Below are 20,902 nucleotides of genomic sequence, written 5' to 3' on the forward strand. Positions count from 1 at the left end.
CCGAATCATTGTTTTTTGAATGATGTAGCTTTGCATTTCTATTTGACACTTTATGCAACAGAGCACACAGCCTTATCGGTGTCTACAGATATATGAAGCAGCAGGTCAGTCAATATGCCAAAATCTAGATGTACCCTGGTCTACAAAACAGACATAGTCCCTGTCATCAGGAAACTCATAATCTAATGAAAACGAGCGACATTAAATCAATATTGGCAGTCTATCAAAATAAAATAAGAAAAACAAACTTTGCACCAGAAATTTTACTTCTGGAGATATTCCCCATTCACATATGTGTACTGGAAACATATGCGAGGAAATTAATTACGGCCTTATCTGTAACATCAAAAGACTGGCCAACTAAACTATGCATATCTTAAAGTGAGAATGAGAAGTATCTATCTATATATGCCCAAAAACCCAGTGCCATTGAGTCGATTCCGACTCATAGCGACCCTATAGGACAGAGGTGAACTGCCCCATGGAAATATCTATATATCACACACCCCAAAATCGTATTGTAAAGAGTGGGAAAAAAAGGTTTTAAGAGGGGACCCAAAGGCACAAAAATTTATGTTTGTGTATCTATAGTATATCTCAGGAATGATACCTAAAAAGCAAGTAATACTAGTTGCTTCCCAGGAGAAGGGCTGTAAGTTGGGGTGGGGAGAACTCTCCCCACCGAACCCCTTTTTTTTTCTCTTTGAGATAACATGCACATACCATAATATTCACCCTTTTAAAGTACACAATTCAGTAGTTTCTAGTGTATTTACAAAGTTGTGTAACCTTCACCACTATCTAATTCTAGAACACTTTTATCACCCCAAAATAAAACCCCATGCCCATTAGCAGTCACTCCCCATTCCCTTCTTTCTTCAGCACCTGGAAGACACTAATCTGCGTTCTGGGCCTATAGAATGGCTGATTCTGAACATTTCATATGAGTGGAATTATACAATATGTGGCTGTCATGGATTGAATTGTGTCCTCCAAAAATGTCTGTCAACTTGGTTAGGCCATGATTCCCAGTATTGTATGACTGTCCCCCATTTTGTCATCTGATGTGATTTCCCGATGTGTTATAAATCCTATTGCTATCATATAATGAGATGGATTAGCAGCAGTTATACTGATGAGACCTGTAAGATTAGATAGTGGCATGGGCCAACCTCTTTTGAGATATAAAAGAGAGAAGTGAGCAGAAAGACGGGGGGACCTCATACCACCGAGAAAGCAGCTGAGGTTCCTGGGCTGAGAGGCTCCTAGACCAAGGGAAGGACAAGGACCTTCCTTCAGAGCCAACAGACAGAGAAAGCCTTCCCCTGGAGCTGGCACCCTGGATTTGGACTTCTAGCCTACTGGACTGTAAGACAAAAACCTTCTCTTTGTTAAAGGTATCCACTTGTGGTATCTCTGTTACAGCAGCACTAGATGACTAAGACAGTGGCCTTCTCTCATTTAGCATGTTTCCAAGTTTCATCCATGTTGTAGCATGAATAAGTACTACACTTTTTTTATGGCTGAATAATATTCCACTGTATGGAGGGATATATCGCATTTGTTTACCCACTCATCAGATGATGGACATTTAGGTTGTTCCTGTTTTTGGTTATTGTACTTCCATGAACGTTTGTGTACAAGTTTTTACATGAATGTATATTTTTATTTCTCTGGGGTATATACATCGGAGTAGAATTGCTGGGTCATATGTTAACTTCCTGTTTAACATTTTGAGAAACTGCCAAAATGTTTTCTACAGCCATCACATTATTCTACATTACCACCAGCAATGTCTAAGAGTCCCAACTTCTTTACATTCTCGGTAACACTTATTATTGTCCATGTCTTGGATTATAGCCATTCTAGTGGGTGTGAAGTGGTGTTTCTCTGTGGTTTTTATTTGCATTTCTCTAATGACTAAATAGGAAACCCTGGTTTTTATTTGCATTTCTCTAATGACTAAATAGGAAACCCTGGTGGCGTAGTGGTTAAGTACTACAGCTGATACCGAAAGGGTTGGCAGTTCGGATCCGCCAGGCGCTCCTTGGAAACTCTAGGGGGCAGTTCTACTCTGTCCTATAGGGTCGCTATGAGTCGGAATCGACTCAACGGCACTGGGTAGTGGTGGGTTAATGACTAATTATGTTGAGCATCTTTTCATGTATTTATTGGCTGTTTTGTATCTTTTTTGGAGAAGTGTCTGTTCAGATCCTTTGCAGATTTTTAAAAATGGATTGTCTTGGTATTGCGAGTTGCCAGAGCTCTTTACGTGTTTTGGAGACTAGGGCCTCATCACATATACGGTTTGTAAATATTTTTGCATTCTGTAGGTTGTCTTTTCACTTTCTTGATAATGTTTTTTGAAGCAGAAAAGTTTTTAATTTTGATGAAGTTCAATTTATATATATATATATTTTGGTTGCCTGTGCTAAGAAACCATTGCATAATCCAATTTCACAAGGATTTACACCTATGTTTTCTTCTAAACATTTATAGTTTTAGCTCTTACATTTATGTCTTTGATCCACTTTGAGTTAATTCTTATATATGGTATAAAGAAGGGGTCTGACTTTATTCTTTTGCATGTGGATATCCAGTTTCTGAATACCATTTGTTGAAAAGGCTATTCTATCCCTATTGAGTTGTCTTGGCACCCTTGTTGTACATCGATTTATCTTTATGTCTGTCCTTGTGCCAGTGCAGCACAGTCTTGATTACCATAGCTGTGTAGTAAGTTTTCAAATCACGAGTGTGAGCCCTCCAACCTTGTTCTTCTTTTACAAAATTGTGTTGGCTATTCAGGGTCCCTTGGATTTCCATATAAATTTTAAGATCAGAAATTTTTGTCGATTTCTGCAAAAAAGGCAGTTGGAAGTTTGCCAGGAATTGTGTTGAATCTGGAGATCAGTTTAGGGAGTATTGCCATCTTAACAGTTTTAAGTTTTCCAATCAATGAACATAGGATATATTTCATCTTATTTAGGTCTTCTTTAATTCCTTTTGAAAAAGTTTTGCAATTTTCAGAATACAAGTGTAATCTAACCATATACTTCTAAGGTTACATTTATTCCTAAGTATTTTGTTGTTTTTTATGCTGTTGTAAGTGGATTTGTTTCCTTAATTTTATTTTGGGGTTCTTCATTGCTAGTGTATAGAAGTAGAATCAACTTTCTTATTTTAATCTTGCATCCTGCAATCTTGCTGAATTCATTTGTGGGCTCTAATGGTTTATTTGTGGATACCTTAGGATTTTCTATATACGAGGCCATGTCATCTGCAAATACAGATGGTTTTACTTCTTCCTTTCCAATCTGGATACTTTTTATTCATTTTTCTTGCCTAATTGCCCCAGCTAAAACCTCCAGTGGAACGTTGAATACAAGTGACAAGAATGGAACCTCTCAGACTTTCATTAGTGTGTTAGTTATGGGTTTTTCACAGATGCCCTTTATCAGGCTGAGACTGTTCTCTTCTACTTCTACTTTGTTGAGTGTGTTAATTGTGAAAAGGTGTAAAGGTATTAGATTTTGTCAAATGCTTTTTCTACATCTATTGACTGATTTCCATGTGGAAACAATCTTACATTTCTGGGATAAATCCCAATTGGTCATGGTGTGTAATTATACATATACATAAATTTTTTTTGCTGGGTTCATTTTAATAGTTTTGTTAAGGGAATTTATGTCTATATTCAAAAGGAATATTGGTTTGCAGTTCTCCTTTCTTGTGGTTTATTTGTCTGGTTTTGGTATACGGGTAACATCAGCCTCATAGAATGAGCTAATTCTTTTCTATTTTTTGAAAGATTTTGTGAAGATGCTAAGTCTTCTTAAAAGTTTGGTAGACAGTCTTACCCTTCACCAAAGTTACCACTTACCTATTGTCTGGTTAGTGTTTTTCCTTCCCCACCTTTCCCCTCCCTTGTAACCATCAAAGATTGTTTCTTTCTGTGTATAAACCTTTTCATGAGTTTTTATAATAGTGGTCTCAGACAGTACACAATACTGGGGAAGTCAGCACAACTTGACCAAGGCAAAGCCGTAGACATATCCAAACTCCCTGAGGGACTGAATTACTGGGCTGAGGGCTGGAGACCATGGTCTTGGGGGATAACCAACTTAATTGGCATAACATAGTTTATAAAGAAAATGTTCTACATCCTACTTTGTTGAGTAGTGTCTGGGGTCTTAAAAGTTTGTGAGTGACCATCTAAGATACTCCACTGGTCCCATTCCATCTGGAGCAAGGGAGTATGAAGAAAACTAAAGACACAAGGAAAAGATTAGTCCAGAGGACTAATAGACCACAAATACCACAGCCTCCACCAGACCGAGTGCAGCACAACTAGATGGTGCCTGGCTACCACCACCAACTGCTCTGACAGGGATCACAATAGTGGGTCCAGGACAAAGTTGGAGAAAAATGTAGAACAAAATTCAAACTCACACACACAAAAAAGAAGACCAGGCTTACTGGTCTGACAGAGGCTGGAGAAACCCCGAGAATATGGTCCCTGGGCACCCTTTCGACTCACTACTGAAGTCACTTCTGAGGTTCACCTTTCAGCCAAAGATTAGACAGGCCTATAAGACAAACAGTAATACACATAGTCTAACCATGTATATGATACTAAATGGGCACACCAGCCCAGAGGCAAGGATGAGAAGGCAGGAGGGTACAGGAAAGCTGGACAAATGAAAATGGGGAATCCAAGGTCAAGAAGGGGAGAGTGCTGACACATGGTGGGGTTGACAACCAGTGTCACAAAACAATTTGTGTATTAATTGTTTAATGAGAAACTAATTTGTTCTGTAAACCTTCACCTAAAGCACGCGCGCGCGCACACACACACACATTTTTGGTAGAACTCACCAGTGAAGCCATCTGATCCTGGGCTTTTCTTGAGGGAAGTTTTTAAAAAATCACTATTACTGATTAAATCCCTTTACTTGTTTTAGGCCTATTCAGATTTTCTATTTCTTCTTGAGTCAGATTTTGATAATTTGTGTCTTTCTGGGAATTTATCCATGTCATTTATCTAATTTGTTGGCATACAGATTTTCATAGTCTTCCCTTATAATCCTTTTTATTTCTGTAAGGTTGGTAGTAGGGAGCCCTGGTAGCACAATAGTTAAGCATTTGTCTGCTAACTGAAAGGTTGTCAGTTCAAACACACCCAGAGGCTCTGCAGAGAAAAGACCTGGTGATCTGCTCCCATAAAGAACCCTAGAAAATCCTATGGGGTAATTCTACCCTGTCACATGGGGTTTCCATGAGTTGAAATCAACTCGATGGCATCTGACAATAACAACAACAAAGGTCGCTAGTAATCTCTCTTTCATCTCTGATTTTTTTTTAGTAATTATTGTTTGTTCAGTCACTTTTCTGAATGAATTTTGTAAAGTCTGTATTCCTTGTCATGTATGGCCACTGAAGTCGGCTCTGTTAGCTTAATGATCAGTATTAATTAGGTAGAGATTTCCTTATATGCTGGGAGTCAGTAAATCTCCTAGTCTTTGCTGAGTGCCTACGTGTGCATGTTGGGGAATATTTTCAACATTCAATTAAGCAGTTTACACCTCTGCCTTAGTCTGATGGAGCTACAACCCTGTACTGCCCCGTCCAGTGGCCTGTGGGCTGTTGGTTTTCAAGGCTATCTTGGAGCTAGTGGGATAGATGGATATAGTGTAAGTAAAACACCACAAGACTTGATATTCTTATCAAAATTTGCCTGTTTTTTCCTGAATAAAGCTCCCCTGACTAACTTCCAGAGTTCTGAAAAGTTGATTCTGACAATTTTGACAATGATGGAGAGAATATTTGGAGATCCTTACACTATCATTTTTGCTGTTATCACTTGTATTACATTTTGAATAGGAGTTGGAATGTAATTGCACCCCCGTTTCGTAATTCAGGTGGACAACTCTCAGGCACATTCTACATAGCTCCCTGGAAGGTTCCAGAGGGATTGAATCCCAGTTGCTTAAGTGATGGCAAGTTGATAACACACCCTTGTATTGACTTTGCTTCTTAAACTGTGCAACTCTTCCATGTCCTCCATTCTCATCCTCTGGAATTCCTTTCCAAAATAAAACCCTTCTTTTAGGTTTTGCTTGCAGAGGAAAACTCAAGCTAAGAGAAGAGTAGCCTACATTTAAGTCTCCATTTTTCACCACCCATTTACTTTTTCATCCAGTGCATCTGACTTTCTCCCTGTCACTACACTGCCAAAGGTAATGGACATTCTTCTATCCTTATCTTTCTTACCCTTTTCTTAAACTTTACATATTTATTAAGCACTTTATTTCATTTATCTCATTGCACTTTTTTTTTCTCCTTCTGGTTTTTCTTCCGCCTCACTGGCTCTCCCTGTGAGAGCCAGTGTCTCTTTTGTGGGCATCCTCTGTCTGTTCTCCATTTCTGAAACCACTCCACCCCCCGTGTTGATGTTCCCTATGGCTCTATCGTAGCCCTCTTGTCTTTCATTGTCACTCTTTCTTGCTGCTGGGCAGTCTCATCCATAACCAATGACTTACCTCCTAAGCCTAAAGTCCTGGTTATGTGGCTTCCTGGTAGACACTTCCACTAGGCAATTAAAACTTAATATGTTATCCAATATTGAGGACATCATCTAAATATTTGTTCAGCATCATGCTCATTCTCATCATCTCCCTGTTTCTCTCACTTTCATTCTCTTCCACCCTCTTGCTCTGTCCCTTGACCATCATTGTCTTGTATTCTAGATATCTTTTGTTTGCTCCTCTAGATCCAGTCGATCCTTCTTCACCCCTGTCTGGCTTCCTGGAGGCTGACCTCTATGAACTACACAACAGGGTTCCTTTGCCCTCAGGCTTCCAGGGGAGTTAGCTAATGAACAATGTAGACAGGAGATGGGAAAATGAGGGGAAAGTGTTTATCTCCCAGTTCCCACCCTGTGGATTCGTGGCAGGCTGGCTCCAACTAAAGGCCTCCTGTCAGCTGACCCTCTTCACAAAGCCCTCTCTGTCTTCAAGTTTTGGCCATTCTAGTGGGTGTTTGTAAACCCTGGTGGTGTAGTAGTTAACAGCTACGTCTGCTAACCAAAAGGTAGGCAGTTCGAATCCACCAGGTGCTCCTTGGAAACTCTACAGGGCAGTTCTACTCTGTCCTGTAGGGTCGCTGGGAGTTGAAATTGACTCAAGGGTGATGGGTTTACATATGTTTATTGGCTAGTTGCAGATCTTCTTTTAGAAAGTGGCTATTCAGGCCTTTTGCTCATTTTCACATTGGATTGTTTGTCTTTTTATTATTGAGTTGTAGTAGTTGTTTCTATATTTTGGATATAAGTCCTTCATCAAATATAAGTTTTGTGACTATTTGCTATCATTCTATGGTTTGCCTATTCATTTTATTAATGTTGTCTTATGATATGGTATGGTATTTAGTTTGATGAAGTCTAATTTTTCAAAAAAATTTTATGCTTATTTCTTTCTATAGGAGCCCTGGTGGCACAATGCTTAAAGCTCTCAGCTGCTAACCAAAAGGTGGGCAGTTTCAACCCAGCAGCTGCTCCGTGGAAGAAAGATGTGGCAGTCTGCTTTTGTAAAGATTTACAGACTTGGAAACCCTATGGGGCAGTTCTACTCTGTCCTATAAGGTTGCTATAAGTTGGAATTGACTCGATGGCAGTGGTTTGCTTTCTATGCTCTGTCCAAGAAACTTTTGCCAACTTCTGGGTTGAGAAGATAGTCTCCTATATTTTCTTTTTGAAATTTATAGTTTTAGCATTTATGTTTAGGTATATGACCATTCTCAAATTAAATTTTGTATATGTTATGAGGTAGGATCAAGGTTCATTTTTTTTTTAATATGGGTATCTACTTGTTGAATTAAACTGAGTCACTACTATAGTTTTCTACCTGATATCCCTGATTCCAGTCTCATCCATTTCCATCAATACTAAATTTAAAAATAGAAATCTAATTAAAGTCCTAAATACAAAACCTAAAACTATGAAGATCATAAAAGAAAAAATAGGATCAATGCTAGAGGCCCTAATATACTGCATAAACAGGACACAAATTGTAACTAACAATGCACAAATACCAGAAGATAACCTAGGTAACTGAGATCTTCTAAAATTAAACACTTATGGTCATCAAAAGACTTCACCAAAAGAGCACAAAAGAAACATACAGACTGGGAAAAAATTCTAGTCTCTAACATCTACAGGAAAATCCAGCACCTCCACAACAAAAGGACAAATAATCCAATTGAAAAATGGGAAAAGGGAATGAACAGACACTTCACTAAAGAAGACATTCAGGAGGCTAACAAACATAAAGAAATGCTTGAGATCACTAGCCATTAACCAAAAAAACCCGTTGCCGTCGAGTTGATTCCAACTCATAGCGACCCTATAAGACAGAGTAGAACTGCCCCATAGAGTTTCCAAGGAGCACCTGGTGGATTCGAACCGCCGACAGCCATAGCACTTAGCCACTATGCCACCAGGGTTTCCCACTAGCCATTAGAGAAATACAAATCAAACCACAATGAGATACTCTTTCACCCCAACATTACTGGCACAAATAATAATAATAATAATAAAACCAGAAAGTGACAAATGTTGGGGAGACTACGGGGAGATTGAAATGCTTATGCACTGCTGGTGGGAATGCCAAATGATACAACTATTTTGGATAATGAAATGGAAAATTTTTTTTTTTTTTTTGCTTCCTTAAAAAGCTAGAAATAGAAAAACCATATGATCCAGCAATCCCACTCCTAGGAGTATAACCTAGAGAAATAAGAGCCATCACACAAATAGATATATGCATGCCCATGTTCATTGCAGTGTTGTTCACAATAACAAAAAGATGAAACCAACCTGGGTGCCTGTCAACAGATGAATGGATAAACACACTATGGTACATGCACACAATGGAGTATTACACAGTGATAAAGAACAATGATGAGTCTCCGAAACATCTCACAACATGGATGAATCTGGAGGGCATTATGCTGAGTGAAATAAGTCATACACAAACAGACATATATTGTATGAGACCACTATTGTGAAAACTCATGAAAAGTTTACACACAAAAAGAAACAATCTTTGATTGGTTATGAGAGAGGGGAGGGGTGGCGAGGGAAAAACACTAAATAGACAATAGGTAAGTCGTAGCTTTGGTGAAGGGTAAGACAGTACACAATGCTGGGGAAGCCAGCACAACTTGACCAAGGCTTCATAGACACATCTAAACTCCCTGAGGGACCGAATTACTGGGCTGAGGGCTGGAGACCAGGGTCTTGGAAAGCATCTAGCTCAATTGGCATAACATAGTTTATAAAGAAAATGTTCTACATCCTACTTTGGTGAGTAGCATCTGGGGTCTTAAAACTGTGTGAGCGGCCATCTAAGATACACCACTGGTCTCACACTGTCTGGAGCAAGGGAGAATGAAGAAAACCAAAGACACAAGGGAAAGATTAGTCCAAAGGACTAATAGATCACAAGTACCACAGCCTCCACCAGAATGAGTCCAGCACACCTAGATGGTTGCCAGCTACCACCATCGACTGCTCTGACAGGGATCACAATAGACGGTCCCAGACAGTGCTGGAGAAAAATGTATAGCAAAATTCTAACACACAAAAAGGGGCCAGACTTACTGGTCTGACAGAGATTGGAGAAAACCCTAGAGTATGACCCTTGGGTACCCTTTTAACTCAGGACTGAAGTCACTCCTGAAGTTCACCCTTTGGCCAAAGATTAGAGAGGCCCATAAAACAAAACGGGACTAAATAGACATGCTAGCCCAGGGGCAAGGACGAGAAGGCAGGAGGGGGCAGGAAAGCTGGTAACAGGGAACCCAAGCTTGAGAAGAGGAGAGCGTTGATATGTTGTGGGGTTGGCAACCAATGTCACAAAACCATATGTGTATTAATTGTTTATTGAGAAAGTAGTTTGCTCTGTAAACTTTCATTTAAAATACAATAAAAAAAAATACAAAGCCGATCATGGCAGAATGCTGCTTAAAATCCTTCAATAATTTTCTATTGCCCAAAAGATAAATCCCAAATTCCTTAGCATGGTATAAGTGGCCTCCAAGGAATGTGAGAAGGAAAGTTGTTCCAAATCTGAGCTGAAGCAGAACTTTGTGGTCTGATGTGACTAGCTGCTCTTTCTGGGGGACAATTAGAATTCTTGATAAAACACTTGAGCAATTTTCTGATGGACTTTAAAGAGCTTAAGAGATTCTCCTGGGAAACCCACTCAACTGACTCATAGCCTTCGACCTAACCTAACACATTTAACCAGTCTTGCAAAGACGTTGTCTTTAACTAGATTTTCTTTTTCTTTTAAATCCAGTCTAACAATAGTTATCTAACCACTTTTCTCCCCATACAATATTTCCGCCAAGATTCAGTCTTAGAATTGTGCTTCTCATAAAGCTTCTTCTCTTGAGGCAAGTTTGAAATAAAACGTGCTTATAATCCATTTGAGAGTTACTTTCACAAGTGTGTGCTGAAGTACTGAATACTTGAATGTATGGAAGATCGAATTTGACTTTAACTAGGCATGAAATACTTTAGAATATTCTAAAATACTCTAAGCTGTTGTGAGGATAAATTGTACTTTAATTTTTACAAAAATAAAAGATTTTCTTAAGCTTTATGAATACATTTACATGAAATAATAAGGGAAAGTTCTATAATAAAGTTTAGAGGAAGCCCACGGTAGATAGACTAACAAGTCCAATTCTAGATTTCTATATTCATTACTGTATGGAACCAAGCAAATACACGTGCTGATAGAAGCTCTGAAGACCCGCGGCTATGTCTACCCACATCTGTGCCAACGGCTGATCTCCTTCTTAACTGCCTGCTTGGGATTCACTGGAGGTTCTTTTGTCTTTATTTCTAACCTCTGTTTACAATTCCAAAACAGAACATGATTTTTAAAAGCTCCATGCTTGTATTACATTTGTCAATTACTTTAAAATGAAATTGAAATTTACAAATTATTTTTGCTCCCTAGTCAAGAATTCTTCCGTTCCCAGTGTTACGGCCTCCTCACGTATACATACATTTTTAAGGAGAATGTCTGTTCTATTTCACTGGGGAGAAAGCAAATGATTTAAAAGAGGAACTGAAGACCACTCCTCTGCAATTCATGCTTCCTGCTTTCCTTCCCAGTCTGATCTTTGATACTTTCCTGATTTTGGATGCTCATTGCAGAACACTAAGCTACACATGGTTTGGCAAATTTCAATTATTACTAAGTAGCTATTGTTCAGGACTCCTCTCTACAGGAGGTTAACTCTCCACTTGTGGTTATTTGGTTTGTGAATTTTTCATAACTGTTATCTGTCTGTATATGTTTTATTGATACCTTCTGGCCAACTTTTTTTTTTTTTTTTTCCATAAGCTACCTTCGTTTGGTTTTTATTTGCAAGGAAAGTTCCTTACCATTTTGGATATCCTGCCCACGAGACCCGAGTGTACTCAGGATACCCTACCCGACTTGTGCACTTTTATTTTTGAAATATTTTGTTGTGTTTTAGGTGAAAGATTACGTAGCAAGTTAGATTCCCATTTAACAATTTCTACACAACTTGTTCCATGGCATTGATTACATTTTTCATAATGTGTCAACATTCTTGTTGTTTCCATTCTTTTTGTTCTGTTTCCATTAATCTAGCTTCCTTGCCCCTCCTTAGCTTCTCATCCTTGTTTTAGGGTAAATGTTGACCATTTGGTCTCATATGGTTGATTATTTAAGGGAGTGTGGTATTCACAGGTAGTAGTATTTATTTTGTAATCCAATGTATTATTTGGATGAAAGGTGACCACTGGGAGTGGCTTCTGTTCCAAGTTCAGGGGGTCCAGGGGGCAATAGTTTCAAGGGTTCCCCTAGTCTCTATCCATCCAGTAAGTCTGGCATTTTTTTAGGAATTTGAGTTTTGTTCTACATTTTTCTCTCTTTATGTCTGGGACCTTCTATTGTGTTCCTGGTCAGAACGATCGGTAGTGGTAGCCAGGCACCATCTAAGTTCTGGTCTCAGGCTAGATTAGGCTGTGGTTCATGTGGGCTATTAGTCCCATGGACTAGTTTCTCCTTTGAGTCTTTGGTTTCCTTCATTCTATTTTGCTCCAGATGAGTAGAGACCAATAATTGTATCTTAGATGGCTGCTCACGCAAGCTTTTAAGACCCTAAATGCTACTCACCAAACTAGGATGTAGAACATTGTCTTTACGAACTATATTACGCCAATTTACTGAGTTATCCCACAAGACTACGGCCTCGAGCCTTCAAACCCAGTAAACCTATCCTGCGAGGTGTTTGGTTGTGTCTAGGAAGTGTCCATAACTGTGCCCCCATGTGGTTTATTACGTATGTGCATATATATGTGGCACAGATAAACATGTATATACATATGCCTACAGATAGACTTGAACATGCACACCCATAGATTCACATGTGCCTTCCTATACATGTATATGCATACATGTCTACCTATGTAGCCACACACATTTTTTTGTATTATTATTATTGTTGTCATAAAATTGTATATTATAGCATTTATCTGGTTAACTTTTGACCATTTCTAGTTTGGAAGTAATTTCATAAGGGAGGGGGAAGTAGGCATAAAAGAATGGGAAATGGAGGTTTTATTAATTGAGTTTCTTGTTCAGAGGGAGAAGAGGTAGTAGCAGAGAAAAAGGTTGGGAGAAGAGTAGGAAGATTCTGCAGGATGAAGGTCTTACACTCTGTTACCTAATACCAGTCTTCTACTTGATAGATACTTCAAAATACTTCTTCAGTTAAAAATATTTTGTTATTGTCATTTCTAGCACCTGTTATAACTACAAACTGATTGTTTTAAATTGATTACATGCAGAATCTTGGGTTAAGGAGGCATATAATGTGACCTTGGGTGACTGTTGCCTTATTTCCCACTAACCCAACCTTCCTGGATACCCAAGGCCCAAGTGACATCTCAGGTACCCAAGTATATACCTGATCCTGGCCTCCTAAAACCTGGAATTTTCTTCTGCCTTCTTGTCTGTGATCCAGGATTCTGTTCCCTTGGAGACCACCATGATCAAAAACCATGATCATGAACCAGTTTTTAAGGATATCTGTGTTAATTTGTTAATATAACATTTGAGAACAACTACATTTTATAGGACCTTCCCAAAGACTCTATTAAACCCAAAGGAATAATTCTGATGGTGGGCATTTCAGGTACCATATCTGTCTCTTGTGTGATCCTGAAATTACATCTTCTAGACAGATGCTGGCTTTCCTTTTTAGGTGGTAAATAGATTTGTGATTGATTTCTCAGTACCAACACTTTGCTCCAACATATATCCCCCTCTCCAAAACCAGAAGTAAATATCTCCCTATTAAGTCAAAGAACTGAGATGATAATAATAGTGATTAATATTCCTGCCAGGAAAAGGGCATAAACTTCTCACCTGCTGGGAAACACTCACATTTTTCCATATACTACAAACATTCTAGTATAAAAGGGATTCTGAGACATAGCTTCCTAGAAAAAAGAAAAAAAAAAAAAAAGAGAGCCTGGTTTAATTCCATCAATGCAAAGTAAGATGAGCCTTATATTACAAATATCATTACACAACTCATCTAAGCAAACATTAACTTAGCACCTACTATTTGTAAAGCGCTGAATGTTTTTGTGTTGTTGTTAGGTACCATTGAGTCAGTTCTGCCTCATAGCGACCCTATGTACAGCAGAGTGAAACATTGCCCTGTCCTGTGCCATCTTCGCAATGGTTGTTATGCTTGAGCCCAACACTGTAGCCACTGTGTCAGTCCATCTCACTGAGGGTCTTCCTCTTTTTCAACGACATTCTACCTTACCAAGCATGATGTCCTTCTCTAGAGACTAGTCCATCCTGATAACACATTCAAAGTAGGTGAGATGAAGTCTTGCCATCCTGGCTTCCAAAGATCATTCCAGCTGTACTTCTTCTAAGGCAGATTTGTCCAGTTTTCAGTCAGTCCCTTGTATATTCAATATTCTTCGCTAACACCATAATTCAAAGGCATCAGTTCTTTGGTCTTCCTTATTCATTGTCCACCTTTCACATGCCATGAGGCTATTGAAAATACCATGGCATGGGTCAGGTGCACCTTAGTTTGCAAAGTGACATCTTTGCTTTCTAACAATGCAATACGTTGTTTGATTTCTTGACTGTTGCTCCCATGGGTGTTGATTGTGGATCCAAGTAAAATGAAGTCCTTGATCATTGCAGTATTTTCTCTGTTTATCATGATGTCTGTTGTTTATTGGTCCAGTTGTGAGGATTTTTGTTTTCTTTATGTTGAGGTGCAATCCATACTGAAGGCTGTAGCCTCTGATCTTCATCGGTGAGTGCTTCAAGTCCTCTTCACTTTCTGCAAACAAGGTTGTGTCATCTGCATATCATAGGTTGTTAATGAATCTTCCTCCAAACCTGATGCCACATTCTTCTTCATATGGCCCAGCTTCTTGGATCATTTGCTCAGCATACAGATTAAATAATTATGGTGAAAGGATACAACCCTGACACACACCTTTCCTGACTTTAAACCATGCAGTATCCTCTTGTTCTGTTCCAATGACTGCCTCTTGGTCTATGGACACATTCCTCATGAGCACAATTAAGTGTTCTGGGATTTTCATTCTTCACAATGTTATCCGTAATTTGTTATGATCCACATAGTTGAATGCCTTTGCATCATCAGTAAAAAACAGGTAAACGTCTTTCTGGTATTCTCTACTTTCAACCATGATCCGTCTGACATCAGCAATGATTCCTTCATTCTACATCCTCTTCTGAATTCAGCTTGAATTTCTGGAAGTTCACTGTTGATGTACTGCTGCAACTGCTTTTGAATGATTTTCAGCATAATTTTACTTGTATGTGATACTAATGATACTGTTTGATAATTTCCATATTCTGTAGACTCACCTTTCTTTGGAATTGGCACAAATATGGATCTCTTCCTGTCAGTTGGCCAGGCAGCTGTACTCCAAATTTCTTGGTATAGATGAGTGAGTACCTCCAGTGCTGCATCTGTTTGTTGAAACATCTCTGTTGGTATTCCGTCACCTCCTGGATCCTTGTTTATCACCAACACCTTCACTGCAGCTTGGACTTCTTCCTTCAGTACCATCGGTTCTTGATCATATGCTACCTCCTGAAATAGTTGAAAGTCAACCAGTTTTTTAGTACAGTGACTCTGTATTCCTTCCATCTTCTTTTGATGCTTCCTGTGTCATTCAACATTTTCTCTGTAGAATTCTTCAGTATTGCAACTTGTCTTAGTTGCTATAACAGAAATACCACAAGTGGATGGCTTCAGGAAAGAGCAATTTACTCTCTCACAGCCCTATAGGCTACAAGTCCAAATTCAGGGTGTCAGCTCCTGGCTCTGGAGGAAGGTTCTTATTATCAATCTTCCTTTGGTCAAGGAACTTCTCCATGCAGGAACCTCAGATCCAATGGATGCACTCTGCTCCCGGCACTGCTTTCTTGATGGTGTGAGGTCCCCTGTCTCTCCGCTCATCTCTCTCTTTTATATCCCAAAAGAGATTATCTTAAGACACAATCCAATCTTATAGATCTCATCAACATTAATTGCCACCAATCCACTATGATGTTAGTAAGATGGATTAGTGGCAATTATGTTGATGAGCTCTATAAGCAGATAAAGTAAATGGATGAAATAGTATACTATTATGCTGATAGGATTTATAACACACAGGAAAATCACAAAATGCTGGACAATCACACAATACTGGGAATCATGGTCTAGCCAAATTGACAGACATTTTTGGGGGGCACAATTCAATCCATGACATGACTTAAGCCTTGAATTTTTTCTTCAGTTCTTTCAGCTTGAGAAATGTCAAGCATGTTCTAACCGTTTGGTGTTCTAACTCTAGGTACTTGCATGTTTCATTATAATACTTTAATTTGTCTTCTCGAGCTGCCCTTTGAAATCTTCTGTTCAGCTCTTTTACTTCATCATTTCTTCCTTTTGCTTTAGGTACTCGACGTTCAAGAGCAAGTTTCAAAGTCTCTTCTGACATCCGTTTTGGTCTTTTCTTTCTCTGCTGTCTTTTTAATGACCTTTTGCTTTCTTCATTTATGATGTCTTTGATGTCATTCCACAACTCATCTGGTCCTCGGTCATTAATGTTTAATGTGTCAAATCTATTCTTGAAATGGTCTCTAAATTCAGGTGGGATATATTCCAGGTTGTATTTTGGCTCTCATGGACTTATGTAATTTTCCTCGGCCTCACCTTGATGGTCTGTTTGGCAGTCTACCCCTGGCCTTGTTCTGGCTGATGATATTGAGCTTATCTATCATCTCTTTCCACAGATATAGTCGATATGATTCTTGTGTATTCTGTCTGGTGAGGTCCACATGTGTAGTCACCATTTATGTTGTTGAAAAAAGGTATTTGCAATGAAGATGTCATTGGTCTTACAAAATTCTATCATGTGATCTCCAGCCTTGTTTCTATCACCAAGGCCATATTTTCCAACTTCTGATGCTTCTTCTTTGTTTCTAGCTTTTGCATTACAATCAGCAGTAATTACCAATGCATCTTGATTGCATGTCTGATCAATTTCAGACTTCAGAAGCTGATAAAAATCTTCAATTTCTTCATCTTTAGCCTCAGTGGTTGCTGCATAAATTTGAATTATAGTCGTATTAACTGGTCTTCCTTGTGGGCATATGGATATTATCCTATTACTGACAGTGTTATACTTCTGAATCGATCTTGGAATGTTCTTTTTGACAATGAATGAGATGCCATCCCTCTTCAATTTGTCATTTCCAGCATAGTAGACCATGTGATTGTCTGATTCACAATGGCCAATACGAGTCCATTTCAGCTCATTAATGCCTAGGATATTGGTCTTTATGTGTTCTATTTCATTTTTGATGACTTCCAATTTTTCTAGATTCATACTTTGTATATTCCACGTTTAGATTATTAATGGATGTTTGCAGCTGTTTCTTCTCACTTTGAGTCATGGCACATCAGCAAATGAAGGTCCTGAATGCTTGACTCCAACTGACGTCATTAAGGTGAACTCCACATTGAGGAGGCAGCTCTTCCCCAGTCATCTTTTGAGTGCCTTCCAACCTGTGGGGCTCATCTTCCAGCACTATATCAGACAATGTTCTGCTGCTATTCATAAGGTTTTCACTGGCTAATTTTTTCAGAAGTAGACTGTCAGGTCCTTCTTCCCAGTTTGTCTTAGTGTGGAATCTCCACTGAAACCTGTCCACCAAGGGTGACTGTCTTGGTATTTGAAATACCAGTGGCAAAGCTTCCAGTATCACAGCAAAACAAAAGCCACCACAATACGACAAACTGACAGATGCATGGTGGAAAGAACTGAATAAGTGATATAAATCCCTGACATTTGTATAGTCCTTTGGTGTATTGTTACATTAAATCTTCACACCAAGTGTCTGTTTATCATCCCCACTTTACAGTTGAGGAAACTGAGACTGAGAGAAGATTAGTGATTTGATATTAAAGGTCATTCAGCCAACAAGTTGTAGAGTGAGGACTTGAATTCTGTCACCAGAACTTTTTGAGAAGATGAGTGACTTATACTCTTGTTCTCAGGAAGCTTATAGGCATCATAAAAGGCTTTCACTCTATTGAGGTTACAATGCACAGGAAAACATCATTTAACCAGAATACATGGAGACTTACATATTAAAAGTAAATTTCAGGTGAGATGGAAATCATGCAGAAAACCTGTTTTATTTTAACCCTTGTTGGAAATCTTTCTAATACATATAGTATACTCTACTGCCTAGAGTAGCCCTAGAAATAATAAAATATTTCTTTGATGGTAAAGAACCTTTTCAATGCTTCCAGAGCATTCTAATAACTTAGAACCCCTTGAACAGAGCAGCCCTGAATGATAAGGTGGTAGAAAGGCACAGAAAAGGGATGATATTAGTGTAGCCACCACAGCTCTCTTTTAGTTACTATCTGCGTGGAATACTTTTTTCCATCTTTTCACCTATATTTGTGTCTTTGAACCTAAAGTGCATCTTGTGTAGATAGCATGTAGTTGGATTGTGTTTTTAATCCATTGTGCCAATCTCTGCCTTTTGATTGAAGTGTTTAATATATTTACACTTAAATTACTGCCATTTTCTGTTTGTTTTCTTTTTTTAATCTTTTTTTCCTTTTTCCTCTGTTACTGCCTTCTTTTGTGTTTAATTGATTTTTTTTTTTGTAGTGTGTTGTTCTCATTTCCTTTTATGTATAATTTTAGTTATTATCTGAGTGATTACCCTGGAGATTACAATTAACATCTTAAACTTATAATGATCTAGCTTTAATTAATACCAACTTAGCTTTGAACTTAGCTTTGATAGTATACAAAAACTCTGCTCTTCTGCAGCTCTACCCCACCAGTTTATGTGTTATTGTCACAAATTACAATTTTATACAGCATGCCTATTAATTTAGATTTATGGTTATCGTACATGCACTTGTCTTTTAAATCATATAGAAAAAACAGGAATTACAAAAAAATATATAACAACACTGACTATTATATTGTCTATGTAGTTACCTTTACTATCATTCTTAATTGTTCATACGCTTCAAGTTACAGTTTAGTGTCCTTTCATTTTAGCTGGAAGGACTCCCTGTAGCATACCTTGTGGGGCGGGTTTGCTTGTGACTCACAGCTTTTGTTTATCTGGGAATGCCTTAATTTCTCCTTAATTTTTTGAAGGTTAGTTTTACTGAATAAAGAAGTCTTGACTTTTTTTTTTTTTTTTTTTGTCTTTCAGCACTTTAAATATTATTATCCCACTGCCTTCTGGCTTCCATAGTTTCTGATGAGAAATCATGTGTTAATCTTATTGAGGATCCTTGTACACGATGAGTTGCTTCTTTCTTGCTGCTTTCAAAATCCTCCCTTTTCTCTACATTTTCACAGTTTTGTACTGCTTGGGGTTTGTTGAGCTTCTCATGTATATTAATGTCTTTTTATTAGATCTGGGGAATTTTCAGCCATTATTTTAGAAAATATTCTTTCTGCCCCCTTTCTATCTCCTCTTCCTCTGGGATTCCCATTATTTATCTGTATTTTGGTACAATGGATAGCGTCCTTCATATGTCTGTGGCTCTTTGTTTTTGTTCATTCTTTTTTCTTTCTGCTCAATTGACTTATTTTCAAGTTCACTGATTATTTATTCTGCCTGCTCAAATCTATTTTGGAACACTTTACTGAAGTTTTCATTAAAGTTATTGTACTTTCTAGATCCAGAGTTTCTGTTTGGTTGCTTCATATTATTTCTCTTTATACCAAACCAAAAAATCAAACCCAGTGCCGTTGAGTCAATTCCGACTCATAGCAACCCTATAAGACAGAGTAGAACTGCCCCGTAGAGTTTCCAAGGAGCACTTGGCGGATTTGAACTGCTGACCCTTTGGTTAGCAGCCATAGCACTTAACCACTACACTACCAGGGTTTCCATTTATAGATACTCTTTATTTTTGATACATTGTTTTCCTGGTTTCTTTGTCAGTGGTTTTCTTTAGCTCTTTGAGCATATTTAAGACATACGTTTTAAAGTTTTTGTTTAGTAAGTCCAATGTCTTTGATTCCTTAGGGGCAGTTTCTGTCAATTTTTTTTTTTTTCCTGTGAATGGGCCATACTTTCTTTTTTATCATGCCCCTTAATTTTGTGTTGAAAACTGGATTCTGTATATTACAATGTGGTAACTTTGGAAATCAGATTCTTCCCCCTTGCTATGAATTGAATTGTGTCCCCCAAAATATGTGTCAACTTGGCTAGGCCATAATTTCTGGTATTGTGTGGTTGTCCTCCATTTTGTGATTTGATGTGACTATTCTCCATTTTGTGATGTTTTGTAAATCCTTACCTCTACCTGTGGTTATAGTCCCATTTGTGAATGGGTTATGTTTGTTATATTAATGAGGCAGGATTAGGTTATGTTAATGAGGATTAGTTTATGCTTGCTAATGGGTCAAGATTAGGGCATATCTGAGTCAATCTCTTTTGAGATATAAAAAAGATTAAACAAACAAGCTAAGTAGTAGAGATGGGGAAAGACAGACGACAAGCCACGCAAAGATCACCCAAGAGCAGAAGTTCAGAAGAGACAAGGACCTTCATTCAAAACCAACAGAGAGAAAAAACACCCCAACTTCAGACTTCTAGCCTCCTAAACTGTGCAAAAATAAATTTCTGTTTGTTAAAGCCACCCACTTGTGATATTTCTGTTATAGCAGCACTAAATAACTAAGACAGAATTTGGTACTGGAACAGTGGGCTGCTGCTCTAACAGATATCTAAAATATGGAAGTGGTTTTGGAATTAGGTGGTAGGTAGAGGCTGGAAGAGTTTTAAGGTGCCAAACAGTAAAAGCCTAGATTGCCTTGAAGAGACTGTTGGTAGAATTATGGACATCAAATGCAATTTTGATGAGGGCTCAGAAGGGAGTGAGGAGAGCTATGGAGAAAATCTCTATCATCTTAGATAATACATATGATGCCAGCAATAGAATGCTAGAAATGTGGGTGTTAAATATGCTTCTGGTGAGGCTTTAAAAGAAAATGATAAACATGTGATTCAACAATGCAAGAAGGGCAGTGCTTTTTATACACTGGTAGAGAGCTTGTCTGAATTATGTTCAAATGTTTGGTGGAAGGTAGAACTGGTAAGTGACAAACTTGACTATCTGGCCTAGGAGATTTCTAAGCAAGATCTTAAAGGTGCCATGTGGTCTCTCCTTGCCACTTATAGTAAAATGTGAGAGGAAAGAGACGTATTTAAAAATGAACTGTGCAAAATGAAAACAGAACTTAAAGATT

The 20,902-nt window shown here is 38.3% G+C and overlaps 1 protein-coding gene across 2 annotated transcripts in view; it reads right to left on the reverse strand.

Moving 5' to 3' along the window:
- ACMSD (aminocarboxymuconate semialdehyde decarboxylase) overlaps positions 1-20,902 on the reverse strand; it is a 120,505-nt gene that overhangs the window by 3,484 nt on the left and 96,119 nt on the right. The window lies entirely within an intron of this gene.

The sequence above is a fragment of the Loxodonta africana genome, chromosome 6 (assembly GCF_030014295.1).
Source record: "Loxodonta africana isolate mLoxAfr1 chromosome 6, mLoxAfr1.hap2, whole genome shotgun sequence".
Taxonomy (NCBI): Eukaryota; Metazoa; Chordata; class Mammalia; order Proboscidea; family Elephantidae; genus Loxodonta; species Loxodonta africana.